We start from the raw sequence: 21,427 nt of genomic DNA on the forward strand, positions 1-21,427 counted from the left end.
CCTGAGTCGGTGATTTCTCGCCCCAGTGGCCCGACACATCTCTACTTCAGCCACTCCCCATGGCCCCTCATCTTTGCAGGGGATTGTGTGGCGTCCTGTGTCGGTGGGGTTGGGCTCTGCACATGACCATGAAGGGATGGGGTCCAGCCGGCAGCTAGGAGCCTGTCCGGAGCTCAGGATAGGTGAGCCATCGAGGTACGAGTGCAGGGTTGTTTATGCGGCAGTGACAGGGCACCTCCACTGTCCTCAGTGACGGCCACTGTCAACATGGTCTCCAATAGGGCATCTGCTGACCACTGGAAACTTCTCAGGTTGGGGTCCAGGGCCTCCCGGGAACACAGAGAAGGACATGGGCAGTGAGTGGGGTGCCTGGCACTAACCTTGAACGTGCCTCCTTCTTTGTCTTCATAACAACTGTTTCCATCACTTTTATGGAACTAAAACCAAAACTTCTAGCAGGGACCGGAAATAGATCCTGCCAATCCCATGAGGAAAGGGAAGGGAGGGGCACAGGAGGGGAGAGAAAGGGTCTCTCTTGCCTGAGCCTCCTCCACTCCTCAGTCCCCTGTCCACCACGGCTCCTTCTGTTCCCACCTTGGTCCCTCCCAGGTCACTCTCTTCCAATCTGGCAAACAGGGTGGCTTTCTCAAGGCACCAAGAAACAGGTCACCTCCCACCAAACCCTCAGTCTCCTCCCACGAAGAAGATAAAATCAGACCTCTTTCTTGGTGCAGTTAACTCCTCACCCCAGACCCTCCAGCCCCTGCCGGGGAACCGATCCAGATCCCCCAACGGTGCCCCCATACCCCCTCTCCTTCCTTCACGTTCCTGCATCGTCAGCCCCAACTTCAACCGAGGTTTGGAGAGACTGAGTTGCTTGCCCCAAGGTCACACACCAGGACGTGCCCAGACCTGAAGCCCACGCCCTTTCTCCCACGGGAAAAGGGTCAGATGGTTAAGCTTGGCCAAGACGGGGCAAAAGCAGAATGGCCCGAGGTTCCCGGGCAGCCCCAGTCGGTCAGAGGCCCATCTTCTCCCCTGGGGTGACCTTTGCCGGGTCACTGAAGGCCTCGGGCTCTCACTCGGAGCAAAGTCACAGCCTGGAAGGCTTACTGGAAGGAGCAAGGGCCAGGTCCTGGGTCTTTCATACAAACGCAATGGCCTCCTGCAGGCAGAGTCCGCTTGCCTGGCTTGGGAAACTCAGAGAGCATTCGGGTGGGGGGAGACTTGATAGGAAACCCCTCAAGTTTCAGGGGTAACTCTGATCTGGGAGGCCCCGGGGACATGCCTGACTGTCCACCCCGTAGGATTAGAAAAAGTACAAGAAAGCATGCTGGGAACCAGGAGCTCTGAGCAAATGGGAGTTTGCTGTAACCAAGGCCGCCTGGCTGCCTGGCTGGGAGTCGGGGTGGGGGGGGGGGGGGGACGCAGCAAGAGGAAAAGGCTGGGAAGCAGCTGGAAAATGCTCTTACGGGCTGGCCTCCAGCAGAGAAGTGCTGATCTGCAGAATCGTTTTCTCCTAGAAGACTCTATCTGCCCGTACCTTGCTGTGCAATCCCGAGTAAGTCCCTGAACTTCTCTGAACCTCTTTCTTACAGCTGTAAACTCAGCATATTGGGCTAGCCTTTTAGATCTTTCCAGGCATAAAAGGTACACGAAATATCACCACGTTCCCCCAGCTCCATGCCACGAGGCGCAGGCACCCGCATCCTGGGAGGTGTCCCTGCTCCCATATTCAACCCAGACTCTGAGAACCACGTGGTTCCCGAGGTTGCAGAACGAGATGGGGGCCCGGGGCCAGGAGCCGAACCAGCTCCATCTGCCTCCAGGGCGGTGCCCTCCCTCCTTGCAGGCGCTGGCCTGAACCGGCTGGCCAGCCCCCCAAGCCTCCCATGCTGGTGGGACAGCCGCCAGGCACAGCCAGTGTGTCCTCCACGGCAGCCCGTGCCAAGCGGCCCTGCCCAGACCGCACGAGGAGCTGGCCGTGGCCTGCCAGCCTGTTTCTCATTTAGAGCAAGCCCCGGCTGCAGCCCAGACATTCCAGAGGGGACATACAGACACCAATCCCGCCCATGGCTTGGGAAACTTGGGAAACGGGGCTGCAGGCAGCCCCGTGGTCAGAGAGTGCCACAGTGTCTTCCCTTCCCCGTTGACATTTTGAAAGTTGCCTAACCCCTCGAGGAGTTTGGGCCACACTTTTGGGGCCCTGACCCTGGCATTCAAGGCCCCCCATGGCCAGGAATAAAAGTGAGCCCGCAGAGCAGGCCAGACTCCTCTCTGGATCGGCCCTCCCCTGGGTCTGCCCACCGGGCACGCACACGGTTGGTCTCCAGCTCTCGGACAGCCTCACCTCCAGCTGGGAGTCCGGAGGCTTCCCGGTGGAGGGGGCCTTGAACAATACAATGCCGCTAATTATGTGTCAGCTGCTGGCTGAAGTGAGGTCCCCCACCCCCTCCCGGCAAGGTGCAGGTGGGATCGCTCGAGCTGTCCTTGGAAGAATCCTACCCTTCACACATCCTTGAGTGAGTTAATTATAGATTGCCTCCTAATGATATAAGTAGAGCTCCTGAATTCCGCCAAAGTGACAATCTGCCATCAACATAAAGCCGCTGCCCGTGCTGCTAGCCGGCCAAGCATCCGGGCGCGAGGCTCTGAGTTCTTCCTGGCCGCCCCCCTCTGCCTCCTGCCCAGCACCTGGATTATGCTTGCTTGGTCTGCTAGTCAAAATAAATTCTTTCTCCCTCCAGGGCTGCCATTTCAGCCCCCAAAGGTATGGCTTTTTCTTTTTTTTTTTCCCCCTTATCTGTTTTTTTGGTTTTTTTCTCCCCCCTCTGATTTATAAACCCCTGCTAATGGGACCAGGGGCTTTTAAAACCGGTTCCCGCACAGCATGGCAGTTCATTAAAAAATTAAAAATAGAATTATGGTATGGTCGAGCAAGTCCACATCTGGATATACACTCAAAAAGCAAGGTCTTGAACAGATATTTATAACAGCGTTATTCTCAATAGCCAAGGGGTAAAAGCAGCCCTAGTGTCCGTCTACGGATAAGTGGATAAGCAAGAGGTGAGCCATCTAAACAACGGAATACTATTCAGCCTTTAAAAGGAAGGAGATTCTGACGCCTGCTCGAACATGGATGAAGCTTGAGGACGTTCTGCTGAGATAAGCCAGCCACAGAAAACAAATACTGCACGATTCCGCTTTTATGAGGCCAAGATCATAGAGATGGAAAGAATGCTGGTTGCCGGGAGCTGGGGGCCCTGGCGGGGGGGGTGGGGGGGTGGATGGAGAGTCAGTGTTCCATGCAACAAAGTTTCAGTTCTGCAGGATGAAAGGTATTCTGGGGACGGACCGCGGGGTCCGTTAGGAATGTGCTTACAGCCCCTCAGCTTGAAAATGGTTAAGACTGTAATTTTTTCATGTTTGTTTATTCATTTTGAGAGAGAGAGAGCGGGAGCTCGAGAGCAGTGGAGAAGCAGAGAGAGAGAGGGGGAGGGAGAGAATCCCGAGTGGGCTCCCCGCTGTCAATTGATGTGAGGTAAATTCTTGCAGTCCTTAGTAATTTGATGTGCAGAAGTTAAGTCTGTGAGGCTCACTTAGAGCTTTGAAGGCTCTTGGTCTAGTTTAACCTAAACTTTGCAGAGCCCCCCACGGACCCCACGAACCATGAGATCACGACCCAAGCTGAAATCAAGAGTCGGACGTCCAACTGACTGACTGAGCCACCCAGGCAACCTCTAGATGGTAATTTTTATGTCATGTGTATTATGACCCTCCTGACCAGCTTCCTTCTGTCACGTCAGAAGCAGAGCATGCCGGGAGCGTGAAGACAATCCCAGGGATGTGCGTGTGTCTTCCTCCGACCGCCTCCCCTTCTCCTTCACCACTTCCTGGTCGGGGGCTTTGCCCAAGACTGGTCCTACCCTCATTGCCAAGGATGGACACATGACCCAGGCCTGGAACCCCTACAACCAACCACAGGATGTATGTGAGACCCAAAGAGGCTACTCAGAGCGGACTCCGGGCCTTTTTCTAAATAATTGAGATAAATACCATCTGTTCCCTCAAAGGTTAAGAAGCTGCTATATTTGGAGCTGCTCCTGGCCATCTTTGCCACCGTGTAGCACATGAAGTCAACATAAAGAAAAGCAAAAGAGAAAGGAAGAGAGAGGGAGGGCTTGCCAGTCTGAGCGCCCAGATCTAGCCATGCCTGAGGCCGGACTTAGCCCCCACCCTTTAATTAATTCCATTCTCTTCTTCAGCCATTCTGAATAGGGTTTCTACCACTCGCGACCCTAAGAATTCTATTTGCTACAGAAACAGACCCTCGGAATTAACCCCTGCCAGCTTCCACCCACTGCTGTCCCCTCTCCCTGTGTGGGGTTGTGCGTGCGGCTACAACAGACAACCTGGAAACCTAAGTGCCTTGACACAGCCAGGGTTTATTTCTGACTCGAGTCCCGGTCCACCACAGGGGAGGGGAGCTTAGCGGAGGGGGGGGGGGGGGGGGTGCTGGCCGGTCTCCAAGCAGCTTTCTGGAGACCCGGGTTCCTTCCATCCAGTGGCCCATCAACTCGGGCCTCAGAGTGTCCCGCTGGGGTCTGTGTCCCCCACGCCCCCAGTCAGTGAGGGGCCAGAGCATGAGGAGAGGACGGAGACCTCCACAAGTAACACCTGGCCCAGAGAAAAGAGACCCTCATGGGTGCACAGCACCGCCCGTCCACTGTGCCCTCCCTGGTCGCTCTGGGCATGCCCTGCCCCCCTTGGTTTGCCTTCCCAGCCGGACCCAACAGCGTCTGCGGGTCTCCCCACCATCTTCCGCTTTCCTGGACCCCTCTACAGTTTCAGCGTGACAGTCTGCAGGGGCCTTGCCCTCCCCGAAAGCTGGGTGTGGCTGACACAGCACCTGCCCTTGGAAGGTTTGTGGGGTGGAAGAGGAGGGGGCTGGGCGAAGGCCCGGAGAGCGATGGTTGCAGACTAATGCCCTTAGCACCCCGAATGCCCCCTGTTGCGCCGGTGGCCTCTGTCTCTCCCTCCCCCACCCCCCCCCCCCATCGCTGCCCAGACAGGACCCTCAAACGGAGACCCAGAGGGGACTCACAGAACGCGGCGGGAACCCCGTTCATTCTACAGACGGGTAGTATGGAAGTTATGGGGCGCAGCCCAGACGCACACGCCGAGCCCCCTGTCCGGGGCTCCTCCCCTGGGCCCAGCTCCCGAGCCCTGACCCAGGAGGCAACCTGCATTTACAGATCCCCTGCCCAGGGCCCCAGCCTGTGGAAGATGCTTTTCGCATCCCCCGGCTCTATTTCACATAATCAGTTCCCCACTCTGCAGGACCGGTGACGTGGCTGGTCCCTCGGGGAGAGGAGGTGAGGAGGGCAGCCGGCCAGCAGGAACAGAGCTGGGGGGGGATCCGTGCCGCCTGTCACTCACCTGCAGGTCCCGCCCAGATCCCGGAGCTCCGCCCCGCCCCCCCACTCACTCACCTGCAGGTCCCGCCCAGATCCCGGAGCTCCGCCCCGCCCCCCCACTCACTCACCTGCAGGTCCCGCCCAGATCCCGGAGCTCCGCCCCGCCCCCCCCCACTCACTCACCTGCAGGTCCCGCCCAGATCCCGGAGCTCCGCCCCGCCCCCCCCACTCACTCACCTGCAGGTCCCGCCCAGATCCCGGAGCTCCGCCCCGCCCCCCCCCACTCACTCACCTGCAGGTCCCGCCCAGATCCCGGAGCTCCGCCCCGCCCCCCCCACTCACTCACCTGCAGGTCCCGCCCAGATCCCGGAGCTCCGCCCCGCCCCCCCACTCACTCACCTGCAGGTCCCGCCCAGATCCCGGAGCTCCGCCCCGCCCCCCCACTCACTCACCTGCAGGTCCCGCCCAGATCCCGGAGCTCCGCCCCGCCCTCCCACCCCCCCACCCCCACCCCCCGGGGCCACCAACTAGGGGAGCGTGAGCTCTGGGTTCCCGCAGGACAGGGACAGGGAGACACGCGGCGCATCACGCACAGGCTCAGCCGCCAAGAGGGAGGAAAGGGAGAGAGAGAGAGAGAGAGAAAGAAACGTGGCCAAAGCAAAGGCAGCGGGGAAGAAAAGCCAAGAACAAAGCCCACTAATATTACCAGCTAAAGACCCGTTTCTCTGTAAACTTTAATTCATCCACTAAATGTCAAGCGCCGTTGGCTAGAGCACATTTCCACACTTCTCCTTGTTATTAATACGTACTTAGCGGCAGTGGGAATTAGAAGTTCCGTAATAATACCCTTCCCAAAACACTGCCGATGAAAATTTCTGTTTGAAATTTAAGGAGAATTCTATCACGGCTGCAACACATTATGTGAAAGGCCAGCATTGGCCAGATTCGCTTCTGCCGCCCCCACCCGTGGCTGGCCTTCCCCTGCCAGGACGGAAGCCTGTGGAATGCGGCCACGCGTGGCCAGGGGCGGGGGACACGGCCGACGTGGCCCGTGGCGTTCTGCTCCCTCTCCGCCCCCCTCCGAGAGGCCTCCTCAGCCTTCCCTGGGCTCCGTCCTGCTCCCCGTGGCCACGCAGGGAGCCCCCCGACGGTGTCTGGGGACCCCTCCCCGCCAGCGGGCAGGCACAGAAATGGGCCCAGCTCTTATGCCAGCCCCAAACACCTTAATGACAGGAGGCCCCCCGGCTCGGGGGCTCCAAGGGTAAAAAAGAAAGTCTACTCTTTGTCTAAACTGAGCTTCTTGCCTCAGGACTGGGGTGTCCGTCACGCATGCATTTTTTTCCTCGTTACCCCGCATCTGTGAAGGAAGAGGACATAATTGAGTGCATTACCCCTCACCGTGTCCTTGCAGGTCTCTGTCGTCGCTCCCCACGACCCAGAACTGGCCGGTCTCTCCCTCCCGTCCGAGTCAGAGCGCCTCCTAAAGCCCCCGTGACACCCGGTACTTCTTCAGCCAAGTTCCTTAACTGAGAACCTCAGGCCCTGCCCGTGTCGGCCCATCCGGGCCTTTCCTGCCCCCACGTCACTCATTCAGCCTCACCCTCCGTGCTCGGCAGGACGCGTGGCCCATGGTTCAGCACTGGGTGTGCTTTCTCATACCTCTGGGCCTTTGCATATGTTATCTCTGGAACCCCCCTCCTCCTCTGCCTAGCCGACTCCTCCATCCTTCGGGCAGCCCCTCCTCCCCCAGGAAGGCGCTGCTCTCCCACTGCCCCCCAGGCTGGCTCTGCCCCCTCTGTGGGCCCACAGCCCCGTAGAATCTCTAAGGTAACCTCTGCATTCGTGCTGCCCGGTCCTGAGCCTGTCCCTCTCGCCAGCCCGGCAGGCCGTTGGGGTGGGGACTGGCTCCCCACAGGCCCTGGCGCATAGTAGGTGCCCAACCAGAATGTTCCCCTTGAAAGAAATTTGCTGAACTAGACACCGTCCCTCCCTCCGAGGGTTCAAGGCTACCGGAGGAGCGGGACGGCTTTGTGATGCCTCGGCTTGGCCCGGCTGGGCTACCCTTCCCAGATCTCCCTCCCTGAAGCCTTCCAGTTAGAAGGTGGCAAAGACACATCTTCCCATCTTCCCGCAGAAGCAGCAGCCACGCTCGTGCTTCCGGCTCGACGTTCCAGGCGGGCTCGTCGGCAGCTCACACGCGATGCCCGGCCGCACCTGCTCCAGCCTCCGCCCCTGAGCCGGCGCGCGTGTCCCCTTCGGGCAGGACGGCCTGGAGGATGCGAGCAGGGTTGGGGGCCGCACAAACTGGCAGAGAGACTCCCGTCCGTCCCCACACGTTGCAGCACCGTTGTGATTCCAGCTGACTCTCGACCTCCCCACGTCCCTTTTCACACCCCTCTTCCCCTCCCAACCTTCCGCTCTGCAGACTGGAAGCTCCAGCGTTGGAGGTAAGGCCCGCAGATGTACAGGGACCGAGGTACAGAGCTCCCACGCCCGACCCTGCAGCAGGACCACATACTTTCCAGCAGTTCCACTCCTCCGACCCGACCCCGATGGATAGAAGATGGCCCTGTACGGGTTCAACCACAAGACTCAAACAGCAAAAAACTCTGAGACAGGCAACGCTGAAGCATCAGGGGGCAGGGATGCCAGGGAGAGCTGCAGAGAGGAGTGACCTTGAGCTCAGCCTTGAACACCAGGAGCATCCAATGGAGGCTGCCCGTGGCCCCCAGGATGAGGGAGCGGGCCCTGTTAAGAGCCAGCCCTCTGCTGTGTGGGAGGACGGCCACCCGAGAGTCCCCAGCTCCTGCACCAGGCCTGAGGGGTGATGCCAACCCAGGCGGGGGCTGCTTGAACTTCACCTGCGCCCCAGATCCTCATCGTCGGAAAATGAAGGTCAATCACAGGAGAAAACCGCTCAAGCCAAACATGAGGTCAAAGAGTTAGGTGCTGGCATTTTCAATGGAAAAGGGATCCGAGTCCGGGGTGAGCCATGGAGGAGAGGTTTGGTCTGTCTGAGGACAGAGCTTCCGAGAGAGCACGGAAGGTGGCAAGCCCATGGCATTCCCTCCACCAGCCGCGTGGCCAGGGGCAAGGATGTGCCCACAGAGAGCTCTCAGGAACATATTCCTGGGCCTCCCTGCCGGTCCTCAAGCAGCTGAGAAAGGACCACCACGGGAAGGCAAGGGACATACCAGGGGGCCCCACGGAATCCAGAGGTGGACGGGCGATGAGCACAGGCGGCCCACACATGCTCCCCTTAGAAGGTAGACTCAACCCCAGAGCCAGGGGCCACCCTAAACTGAGTTACGCGTCTGTCGTTTGGAAATAAGCTCGGTCACAAGGCCTTCAAGGAGGTCCCTGGCACCCGCAGATGGTGGCCTGAGATTTTCACAGAAACCAGTCTCTGAGCTGGTATTTCAGGACGACCCCCGTGCCTTCACCAGTGCTGGAAATGCGGCCGCCACCAACGGGGCCCACAGCCGCGGGGCGAGGATTTCTAGCAGCAGTGGAAAAAGCCAGGGCAAGATTTAAAGCTAACCAACAAACCCAATTGGAAACAGCAGGGGGATTTGCTGTGAAAGTCGGTTTCAAGCTCACCCCGTCCATAATTACTCACTTTGGAAGTGTCACGATTCTCCTGCCAAAAGTATGGCTTCCCTCCCTTTATTAAACCCCTTTCGCACCACTCTTTCTTCGCTCTGCAAAAATGGATTTCACTCAAAAAAGAAATTAGAAAAATAATTGATGTAATAACCATAACCTTGAAAATACTTCTGCCAGAATTTAAGAGCAGAAGGGAACGGAGGCCCAAAATAAAGGCATCTCTCTGGAAATCAGAAACCTAAATTAGTTCTAAGCGCCGGCTACACCCACTTCCCCGCCAACTCTCTGAAGGTGAACACGAACAATCTTCCTCCAGTCGCACAGGAGGCAGGACCGAGCACTGCCTCAGAATGCATGGTCCCCGCTGGTCGTGCCTCCTGCTTTTACAGGTGGGGAAACTGAGGCACGCGGCTACGCCAGCTCTCTTTCCAGGCACGTGAAGGATCGCAGCTCCTCACGTCCTTCGAAGTCAGGTGTGGCCGTATGACTGGCGTTGGCCCATGACCTATGAGCAGAAATGACGTGTGTCACTTCTGGCGGGAGCCCTAAGAGTCTCGGTGTGACCCCTCGTTCTCCTCCCCCGTGCGGCCCCGGTGATGGTGCAGGGCCACGTTACGGCGATTCTGCATCAGCCTGCGTTTCTGAGGAGCTACGGCAGACGGAGCCTTCCTGCTGAGTAGCGTTAGACGCGTAGCAAGAGCCAAAGTTCAGCTTTGGTGTGTTTGAGCCGCAGCGGGTGGGGGGGATATTTGTTACTGCAGCGCACCCGTCTCACCCTAACAGATACGCAGCTCTGTGCATTGCCCTGGTTTTTCTTAGAAAGGTCCATCACGGCAGGCCCCATGTTTCACCTTGACATGAGGAAAACCTAGCGTATCGCTCGGCTTAGAATGTCGGTTAAATGGAAACTCCATGGAGAAAGGAGTCAAAAGCAAGAGGATGCAAAATGACATACCTGAACTAGGGAGATAAGTGTGACACACGTGTGGGTGAAGACAGTCCACCCTCTAGGGATGACACACGGGCTCTTGATTCTAACCCCCAAACCTGCCCAGGTAACTACGAACTACTTAGTGCCTCTTAAAGGCAAGGCAAAGAGGTCCAGAGCACTTAGGTGAATCCCCCAAGGTCACAGGCAGCATTTGAGCCTCCAGCCTGACTCCGAAGCCAGGGATGGCCCCCTGCCTGCCTGGGCACTCACACTCCGGGACGGGAGCCCCAGGGAGAAGCCCATGCCCTTACTGTTCATCTGCCCCTCCCGGTCGAACACGCACAGGCAGAAGCCCAAAGGTGAAATGGGGAAGTAGGAGTCAAATGTCAATATAGGGTCGGCCTTTTGGAGGACGTGGAGGCCACAGGCATCAGGAAGTCTGCGGTCAGAAAGAGCACTGAGCCGGTTGTAAGAGTCCCGGCCTCCAGTCCTGCCACCTGCTCGTCCCCGCTCTGGGCCTCGGTCTCTCCTACTGGTGGAGCAGACAGGCTGGACAAAACCACCTCCAGGACCTGTTCCAGCTCTCGAGTTCCACAGTTCCTGTAAACATACCTCTGGCTGATAAAGGAAAGCAAGTCGAACCCTTTTAAGAAAATCGCTAAAGCCCTAAAATTACGTGAAAGCCTTTGAGATCCGTGAAGGAAAGGCATTTGCTAAATCCCCTCTATTATTTCCAAAGGATATTTTCTATTATTATTATTTACCAAAGGAATTTCTGGACAGAGTTTAAGTGCCTCAGAGCCTACAAAATAACCATCTCTTCGAAACATAACAAAAGGTTCTGAATATTCTTGGCTGATGACTTATTCTTTGAAACATGTTCTCCACTGAACAAAGGATTTTCTTCTTTTTCCCAGTTTTTCTAAGTTTAAGTGGAACACACGCACACACAACCTCATCGCGGTTACCAACCTAGAAAACTTTTTAAGTTGGCCGAACAGCCTAAGGACACATTTATAACACAGATGGTTCTCATTTAGGACATGCTCAGTATCATCCAGTATCCTAGGAATTGATTATTAGGAAGAAGACCCGGGGTCCTGGGTGGCTCAGTCGATGAAGCGTCCGGCTCTGGATTTTGACTCAGGTCATGATTTCACGGTTCATGGGTTTGCGCCCCACGTCGGGCTCTGTGCTGACAGCGTGGGGTGTGCTGGGATTCTCTGTCTCCCTCTCTCTCTGCGCCTCCCCTGCTCATGCTCTATCTCTCTTTTCCAAAAATAAATAAACACTTTAAAAAAAAAAAAAGGAAGAAGACAAAAATGGAATACATCTATTGAGAACAACGAGCCAGGCTTTGCGCCGAGAGCCCCACATGCGTTCTCTCACTTAAACCTCTATGTGACCCAGTGAGATGGGGAGACTGAGTCTAAGAGACATTTAGTCTAAGCTGACCTAAGATCAGGCAGCGGGTAGGAGCCAAAGGTGGATTCCAACTGGGGTCCTGCACACTCGAGAATCCAGAGTCTGTGCAGTGTCTCGCTTAATCCTTACGTCCAGCCCACAAGGCAAGGAGCCCCATTATACAGATGAGGAAACTGGGAATGGGCCAGAGCAAGACACTGGCCCATGATCACCCAGAGCAAGGGTCTGTCTGGGAAGCCAGGATTCAAATTCTAGTCCATCCCACTGGACAGCCCTTTGCCTGACTCCACACTATTTCCAGTAACGTAGGCCTCAAGACGCGTGCTCCTCCTGTTTGGGTTTACCTTGTGGCCCGACACATTGCTAGGGCCAACTCCCAAAACTTCCAAGTCTTAAGTGAATGGAAGAACAAGGGAATTCTTTGCAGTGCCAGTAAGCATGCGTGGCCAAAGGACATTTTAAATCTCCGGAGCCGGGGTAGAAAGCTCTACCGTTGGTAGGGCCTGCAGTCATGCCTGCTTTTGCCCGGAGACCTGGGCCCTGTCGATAATTCCACTGCAAGCAGCTGTTTGCAAAGGTTAACAACTCGACCCATAAAAATGTGCGGCGAGTTGCAACTTGGCTAGCCACCTCAGACTGGGAGAGAAGCTAGCGTTTGCAAAATATGGTTCAAATAATCCCGTTCCCCCACCCCCGACTTTTTTTTCTTCTTTAGTTTTAAGAGTGCAAGAAACATAGAAGTTTTGTGGTTTCACACTGATCTTTTTATGGTTCGAAAGACTCCAAAACAGAGTTGATTTAAAAAATGTCTCTGCATAATGCCGACCATTGTGTGGGCATTTTCAAGGAAGCATGCCATCCGGTGCTGGGACTTCGGGGACTTGAATGTTCTTCGTTGGCTTAAACAAAAGGTTTTGTTCTCAAACAAAAGAGACATCCTGACTCAACAACTGTCTGCGTTTTGACCTCTGCACCCAAATCCCAAATCTGCCCACAAGAGGCAATGTGACACAGGAGAGTGAGCATGGGCCTTGGGTCCAGCCAGGAAAACCTAACGCCTGGCTTGGCAACTTCCTGTCTTCAGGACTCTGAGAATCTTAGGAATCTCAGAGGATCCTCGTTTTCCCCATCTCTATAATGGGCACAGTAAGGTCTATGTGTAGGGTTGTTGAAAAAACCCAAGAGATGATATATGTGAAGCATAAAGTAGACCCACCCATTCCTTCAAAAACTAATTGTTGAGTACTTACTAAGCGCCAGGCATTATTCTCAAAATGGGAAAATCGACAGTGAACAAGACAGACCCAGACCGTGCTTGGGTACCTTCCTGGTAGGGTGAGAGTAAACGAGTAAAGACATAAATGAGATCACGTTTGATGATGAAGGCTTGAAGAGCAGAGGGTAATGTGGTACAGAGGGAAGGGAGGAGGTGCTGGGCTACTTCAGCAAGGATAACCAGTGAAGGCATCTCTGAGGGGCTGGCGCTTGAACTGAGGCTGGGCGGGGGAGAGAAAAAGAGATGCCCATGGAAACATGGCTGGGAGCAAAGTGTTCTGGATGAAAGGACCGGCAAGTGCAAAGGTCCTGGGGCAGCATGAGATGGCCAACCTAGAGCATGTGAGCTAACAGGGAGGAGAGGAAGAAAGGCTGCTAGAGAATGCAATAGCCAAATCAGGGGATGCCTGGAAGGTCATGACCAGAGGTGACATTGGGCTTTATTGTACATTCAACGGGCAGTCACTGGTGGGGTTTTAAGCAGTGAAACTGCAGGATTAATTTGCATCCTGACACTGCTAGGCGGGGACAGAATCACGGCGAGATACGCAAGAGAACAAGAAGAACAGTTGAGACGCTTTCTCAGGCTAGCCAAAGATAATGGACTATCACAGCTGCAACGGAGATGGAGAGGAGCGTATTAATTTGGAAATATAGTTTGGAGACGGGGCCGTGGAATTAGATGGCATCTGAGGAAGGGAAGAAGGCCCAACCATTAAAAGCTCGCTAAAAGAGGGTGGGAACAGTGGCCAATGAGGTGGGAAGAAACCGGGAGAGCACAGTGTTCTGGAACTACCACAGAGAAAGAATCTGGGGAGGGAGGGAATGGCCCCCGGAGCCAAGTAAGCACGAGGACAGAGAGCTGCCTACTGGAACTGGCCAGATGCAGGTCCCATGGGTGCCCTTGACTGATACGCGCCATTTCTGTGAGGGGATGGGGAAGGCAAAGACTGCGAGTAAGTTCAATACGAGGTACTTTTTAAATTCCTCCATTAAGAATGGAAATTGGGGGGCGCCTGGGTGGCTCAGTCGGTTGAGCGTCCGACTTCAGCCAGGTCACGATCTCGCGGTCCGTGAGTTCGAGCCCCGCGTCAGGCTCTGGGCTGATGGCTCAGAGCCTGGAGCCTGTTTCCGATTCTGTGTCTCCCTCTCTCTCTGCCCCTCCCCCGTTCATGCTCTGTCTCTCTCTGTCTCAAAAATAAATAAATGTTAAAAAAAAATTTTTTTAAAGAATGGAAATTGGGCATCTTGTACCTTACCTACAGTGACCTAGGTATTTCTTTCTGGTAATCAGAAATATCCACAATAATAACAACTTCTTGGGCCTCAGACGTCCAGTCAGTATGGTAGAGGGAGCAGACGCTGAAAAGATTATCCACCCCACCCACCTCCCCTCCAAACAAATACAGGTTTTGGATACAATGTGACGATAAACTATTTAAATGCAAACTCAATTGCAAAAGCAAGGCAAGGAGAATCTCCAGGAGCTCAAAATGAAATTAAAACCCAAACCAGAGTGGTTGATAAAAGCTGAAGACAAAAGTCTCACAGGATATTGGAACTGGTTACAGGAACTGAAGTCTAGGGGAAGAACGAGACATTAGGCTTAAATGAGGCAGAGTATGCTTCTGAGTCCCTTCATAAAGCCAGCAACCATGAAGCATGGCCCGCCCGTGAAACTCTAAGCTGAAACCTTATAAAATTTGTCCAGTGCTGATAAAACTCACAGGATCCTCAGAGAGGCAGATGCGAAGCTACTCGGAAGGGATCCCCTCAAAACCCAAGAGAACAGGGCTCCTAGAAAGCCGCCTCCTGTTAAAGATAAGCTCACAATAAAAAATGACAATCCACAGGAGCAAAAGAAGGAAAAGCACCCTGCCGTCTAGTAACAGCCAAAAGACTTAGCAAATGAGAGAGATTCACCTCGAAAACTAGAAAGAAAAGAAAAAATTAAAAGAAACTTTAAGCGTAGGTAAAATCTTCAAAGGGAAACGGGAAGAAATACATACCAAAACAAGATCGAATGGAAAAACAAAGGCACATCAGAAAACACCTAAATGGAGAGCCTAAAAATGAAAAATATAATCATTAAGAGAAAAGTTAGGGGCACACGGGTGGCTCCATTGGTTGAGCTTCTGACTCTTGGTTTCGGCTCAGGTCATGATCTCACAGTTGGTGAGTTCGAGCCCCGCGTGGGGCTCTGTACTGACAGTGGGGAACCTGCTTGGGATTCCCTCTCTCCCTCTCTTGCTGCCCTTCCCCCACTCTAAATAAATAAATAAATAAATAAATAAACTTAAAAAAAAAGAAAAACAGACCAGGGTGTCTGGGTGGCTCAGTCAGTTAATGTCCAACTTCGGCTCAGGTCACGATCTCATAGTCCGTGAGTTCGAGCCCCACATCAGGCTCTGTGCTGACAGCTTGGAGCCTGGAGCCTGTTTCTGATTCTGTCTCTCTCTCTCTCTCTCTCTGACCCTCCCCCGTTCATGCTGTGTCTCTGTCTCAAAAATAAACATTAAAAAAAAATTTTTTTTAATGTGTTGATCTATTTTTGAGAGACAGAGCGTGCTTGAGGGAGGGGCAGAGAGAGAGGGAGACACAGAATCCGAAGCAGGCTCCAGGCTCCGAGCTGTCAGCACAGAGCCCGACAGGGGGCTCGAACCCATGAACCGCAAGATCATGACCTGAGCCGAAGTCGGATACTTAACCGACTGAGCCACCCAGGTGCCCCTTAAAAAAAATGTTTAAGATTAAAAAAAGTTAAATAGGTTAAGGAGAAGAATAGATACGTTGCAACAAAAATATTGAACTCTAAAACAGACATTTAAAAATCACACAGAATGCAGAAAAAAAATGAACACTCCAGTGGATAACAGGAAAGAGTAATTTACGACCTGCGTAACAGGCAGAGAGGCTCCTGTGTCTGCTTCAGCAGCATATAGATGAAAATTGGAACGGTACGGAGAAGATTCGCGTGGGCCCTGCAGGAAGATGGCATGCAGATTCACGAGGTGTCCCGTGTTACAAAAAAATAAGAAACAAAGAGAAGCTCCAGTGTATTAAGTTGAACTCTCTGTAGGTCTGGAATGGTTGACTATCAACAATTTCATACAGTTTTACCTACAATGTCTCATACGCGTGGTGGAGAGGAAAACAATAAAGAATGTGGGAGGAAGACGTATCTGCAGAGCTGACAGCTGACAATTTTTCAGAATTGAAAACACATGGGTCCTCACGTCGACTCAAAACAGTAGAAATAAAGTGCGGTGGCTTTATCGAACATCTAAGACAAAGAGGAAAGCTTAAAAATCACCAGAGAGGGGGAAAAAAAATCACTAGAGAAAAGAGATGGGAAGGTTGAACCATAGCAGACCTCCTGCCATCACTTTTCAAGTCCAGAAGGCAAGGATACAATCTTATAAAAACTTACAGGAAACAATAAGCCCACCATCCGAGTGAGAGCTGGAAAAGACGTTTTTGGATACACAAGGAAAAAGGCAAGACGTATCCACCCACAGACTCTCACTAAAGAAAAGTACTACAGCAATAAAGCAAAGTCCGAAAGGAGAGGGGTGCAGGAAGTGTGAGTCTACAAAATGGTAAACAGTTGAAAACCCAAGTAAATACTGATCGAAACGAAGTGAAAGTGACAAAAAGAAGAGTAAGAATAAGGCAGAACTAGGAGCGCCTGGGTGGCTCAGTCGGTTGAGTATCCGACTTCGGCTCAGGTCATGATCTCACGGTCCATGGGTTCGAGCCCCGCGTCGGGCTCTGTGCTGACAGCTCGGAGCCTGGAGCCTGCTTGGGATTCTGTGTCTCCCTCTCTGCCCCTCCCCCACTCTCAGTCTGTCTTTCTCTCTCCCTGAAGTAAATAAACATTAAAAAAAAGTTGGAAGGGCACCTGGGTGGCTCAGTCAGTTAAGCATCTAACTTCGGCTTGGGTCATGATCTCGCGGTTCGTGGGTTCGAGCCCCGCGTCGGGCTCTGTGCTGACAGCTCGGAGCCTGGAGCCTGCTTTGGATTCTGTGTCTCCCTCTCTCTCTGCCCCTAACCCACTCGCATTCTGTCTGTCTCTTCTCAAAAATAAATAAAACATTTTAAAAAGTTTTTTTTTTAAATAGGGCAGAACTAAAATATCAAACAACATTAACACTCGTTGAAGGAAGAGTTCAGAATTAAAAGCACTCTAAAGCCACTGAGTAGTTAAGGCAGAGGATACAGATAGTTGCACATTTTGCTAAATATTCACCTCAAAATTTTGAGGGCAACTGCTAAAAATATAAATGTAGAATGTATTTCTTCCAAACCTGTAGTTATAAAAAAAAAAAATCAAATCAACCCTACAGACAGGTCTAAGCAAACTTTTTCTCTAAAGGGCCAGTGGTAAATATTTTCAGCTTTGACACCTGTATGGTTCCTATCAACTGTTTCAGCTTTGCCACAGTAATGCAAAAACAGCCATGGACAATATGGAAACCAATGAGCCTAACTATGTTTCAATAAAGTTTTATTTACAAAAATAAGTGGCAGGCCAGGTCTGGCCCTCAGGCCGTAATTTGCCACCTACTGTAATAGAAAGCAAACGAAAGGACAAAAGAGAGCAATCAAGAAAATTTTTATGTGTCAAAAGCAAAACAAAGCAAAAAGATAAGCACATTAAGAATCTCAGTGGAGGGGCGCCTGGGTGGCGCAGTCGGTGAAGCATCCGACTTCAGCCAGGTCACGATCTCGCGGTCCGTGAGTTCGAGCCCCGCGTCGGGCTCTGGGCTGATGGCTCAGAGCCTGGAGCCTGCTTCCGATTCTGTGTCTCCCTCTCTCTCTGCCCCTCCCCCGTTCATGCTCTGTCTCTCTCTGTCCCAAAAATAAATAAAAAAATGTTGACAAAAAAAATTTAAAAAAAAAGAACCTCAGTGGAAGTCAATGGATGACATTTATCTATTAGAATATCCACATTGCTGAAGGATACGTGCGAAACCACGTACATACAGTTTAAAACACAAAACGATACCATTTACCGTTTATGGATAGGTTCTTTCATAGTACAAGTGCAGAGAAGACTGCATCCAATTCCAGATAGTGTGGTGCCCGAGGCAGCGAGCGAGAACAGATTTGGAGAAGGGTGCAAATGGAACGCCAATACAACCGATGAAGGTTTTGTTTCCGAAACAAGCAAAAAAGCCAAAGCCAGTCTAGCAAGACGTTAATACTCGTTTACTCTGGGTAGTGGGTATAATATGTATATGCGTTACATTTCTCTTCTCTTCTTAACTCTGAAAATGGATCCTTTTTTGAGTCCTCATACATCTCATTTGAACTTTAGCGATCAGTAGGGGAGCAGTATCACAAACTAGACTTCCAGATGAGGACTTTGAAGTTCCGGACAAGCAAGAGACTTGGGAAAATGAGGCCGTGATCTTCTAACTCAATTAAACGCACTCTAGATATGGCATGGTGTTTCATGCGAACTTGAAGTCACCTGTTTTGCAAACACCCTACCTCCGTGATCCCTGGGACCCCCGTCTTTACCAGACACTTATTCTCTTCCAATGGATCTTCCTGCCTCAACCCCTTCCCACTCATCCTGTGCTCTGTAGACATTTATGGTGTGAAAATACGGCTTGAATCACACTACGCTCCACCTGTTCCGTGCCGGCTGTGGGCCTGAGGATACGAAAACAAAGGACACATAGTTCTCCATGTGGTTTAATTTCCAACTCAACCCACCTCTCCCTGGCCAAACGTTAACTTCTCGGAGGCTTCGTCGCTTGTCTTCGAAATGCTACCTGAGGTTTTTGTAAGAGCAGGATGAAATCACCTAGCAGATACCCGTTCTTACAGAAAGATTCCAAACTCCTGGGCATGGGGCCTTGTAGGTTCACCTAGATCACACAGGTCACATTTGAAAAAATCGGCATATTGTTCTGCACACACGTGGCCATCCCCAGCCAGTCACACACCCTCCGCAGGCCTCTGCTTCCCAGGCATTCAAGAACAGGTTGATCCGGACAATCTCTAACACTTTCAGCTCTGCCTTCTTGGGTCACCCACTGGGTTCCCCCGGGACCCACGAAAGCAGAGCCTTCCAGGCCCGTCTTATGCAAACATCAGCCCCAGCCATGGTGAAGAGTGTGGTGTCAGTGTTGGTATTACTCATGAGAAGTGGGATGTTGAGTTCCCTAGAAATGAAAAGGCTTATTTATCGAGGTGTGGGAAGGGGGGCCAGTGTTTTTGCTGCTGCTGTGGCTGCTGCCTACCACACCGGCCCCTGTCAGTTTCTGAATAGGCCCAGTTCCTCCCGCCACTGAGCCTTTGCACGCGCACCGCCCTCCCTTTGTGGAATACTCTTTTCCACCCCTTCACCTACTTAACGCCTACTCTGCTCTGTCACCAGGTCTCAGCTCGGTCTCAGTTTCCTCAGGGAAGCCCTCCCTGACTTCCAAGACTAGTCAGATTCTCTGATTCCGCATTCTCGTGGATCGCTCTGTATCAGTCAGGTAGTGCCATGATCATGCTGCAAAACAAAACCACCTCAAAACTTAACACAGCCACCATGTGCTATCCCTAGAAGTCTGTAAGTCAGCTGGACACTTCTGCCAATGTGGGCCAGGCTCAGCTGGTCTCAGGGGGGTTCACGCTTATATCTGGGGTCAGCTGGCGAGTCAAGGTTGGAAGCTGGTTCTGACACTGCCATGCTCCACATGGTCTCTTACCCACAGCAGGCTCACCTGGTCATGGTCTCCCTGCGGTGGCAAAAGCACGTAAGGCCTCTTGATGCCTAGACTTGGAATTGATACGGCATCGCTTTCACTGTGTCCCATTGACCAAAGCAAGTCACAGGCCATCCCATAGGCACAGAGCAGAGAAATGCCTTCCACCTCTTACTGGGAGGAACTGAAAAGCCACATTGCACAGGGAAGGGTGAGGAATTGGGGCCTTGTTTGCAATCAGTGTAACACACTCCCTTTTGAAGTAAACATCACAAACTTTCCCTTTGATTCGTGTGACGGTTATTATCTGACCCACTAAACTGTGCAGTGGGAGCAAGCAATAAACCTGTCTTGTAGTCAACCATTGTGACATTGGGGCTATTTGTTATACAGCATAACCTAACCTATCCTGACCGGTACAAATGTCTACAGCTGCCCACAAACCCCAAACCTCCAGCTCTGTTCCTAGCCTATAATATCAATGAAAATGCACATGTTTAGAGGTTAGCACTCTGACCCTAACTGAGATTCTTAGTACAGTGGGCACTTTTATGTGTGCCGAGCATCTATGGTGTAATTATATTTCTTCACACACAGAGGTTCTCTAAGAACAGAGGATACTGGGAGAGGGATCAGGAGTTGGCACAAACGGATCCCTCACTTGATGGTTTTGATTCCACACCAGCTACTCATCTCCACAAACATTAACATGTGCTTACTGTTCCAGGCCTGTGCCAAACCCTAGGCATAGAAAGGGGAGATGCCCATCACTTAGTGGATAATCGGGTCCAGCTCCCTGATGAAGCAGATGTTGAGCACAAGACTTTATACCAGTTGCTGGGGCAGAGCCATGGATTGGTAACGGCTCCCCTAAAATATGTCCGTGTCAAGGCTAAATCCACCCAGTGTCCATTGATAACAACCATCCATCCACCCGTTCATTCAATATCTTGAGCGCTTGCCATATGCTGTTCCGGAACGCCTGTACTAGGCACTGAGGGTAGACTGGAGAACAAAGACGGCTGGAAACCTGCCCTGTGAAGCATCCAGTCTGGTGAGGAGTGGACCAAGGTAGACAAAGCTATCCAAGGAGGCAGACCTCAGAATCACCACAAGTGCTTTGGGGCCACCCTTCTTCTGCATTTGCAGCAGTATCTGTAGGAAGTTCTCCAGAAGCTGCTTCCACAGCAGGGTTTGGAAGCACTTCAGGACTGGACTGGAAAGGGTGCTAGCCTGGCAGTGAGGAGTCCTGGGCACCCCTCCCGGAGGAGGAGACCAGCGTCCAATAGCAAAGGTGGTTGGATCCACAAACCTCAGAGGAGCTCCGACGGGGTCTGCAGAGCCCTGCCGTGGACAGAGATTCACGGTGTATTTTCCCTGCCACATCCACATGCCAATCACAGGGAAGAGGAGAGCACTCCAGGGATCCCACCCTTCTTGGGGGTTCTGCTCCCTCCAAGTAGACCACAGTGACGAGCTTCTAATAGCGGGTTGTAGCCGGTGCGCTCGACTAGCCACTTGGCTTGAAAAATAAATCAACAGCATTTGTTGCCAGAAAAGCCACAGCAGCCAAACCCTTTTTGAGGTCTGAGGGCCGCACATGCTTGAGGCTTCCAGACCTTGGGAACCAACGCGTTCACATTGCCAGAGGGAGGGCCCTCCAGAAGCATCCGTAAGAGCCTTGGTTGACACGGCGCTCTGGCTTACTCAGCTGACCTCCTACAGTCCCACGCCCCAGCCAGAGCCTGCTTCCGTGTGCTAGCCAAGGGCAGCCAGCCGGCAGGTCGCAAACCTGGGCGCAGGTGGGTACAGCCGGGGGATCACACGGATGGCTCTAGCAAGCTCCTGGCTTTCACTTGGCTGTGCCACGCCCCTCCCTCAGCCTTGGTGTCCTGGTGTACCAAATAAAGCTGTAACAACGGCCTCCCCCAGCAGGGTTCTCGTGAGTTTTTAAGTGAGATTCACGGCTAAAGCTCCTATCATAGGATCACAATGTTTGCAGACTTGTAATGTTAATGCCTTCCCGACAGAGCATGCACTGAGCTCTTACCATGAGCTGGGCATGG

At 52.7% G+C, this 21,427-nt stretch overlaps 1 non-coding gene across 1 annotated transcript; it reads left to right on the top strand.

Annotated features, from left to right (window-relative positions):
• Nucleotides 1-15,577: 15,577 nt before the first annotated feature.
• LOC125169190 (U6 spliceosomal RNA) lies at nt 15,578-15,680 on the top strand. The gene has a single exon (XR_007153514.1). It is a non-coding gene; the product is annotated as a U6 spliceosomal RNA (small nuclear RNA).
• The last annotated feature ends 5,747 nt before the right edge of the window (nt 15,681-21,427 follow it).

The sequence above is a fragment of the Prionailurus viverrinus genome, chromosome B3 (assembly GCF_022837055.1).
Source record: "Prionailurus viverrinus isolate Anna chromosome B3, UM_Priviv_1.0, whole genome shotgun sequence".
In the NCBI taxonomy this organism is placed as follows: domain Eukaryota; kingdom Metazoa; phylum Chordata; class Mammalia; order Carnivora; family Felidae; genus Prionailurus; species Prionailurus viverrinus.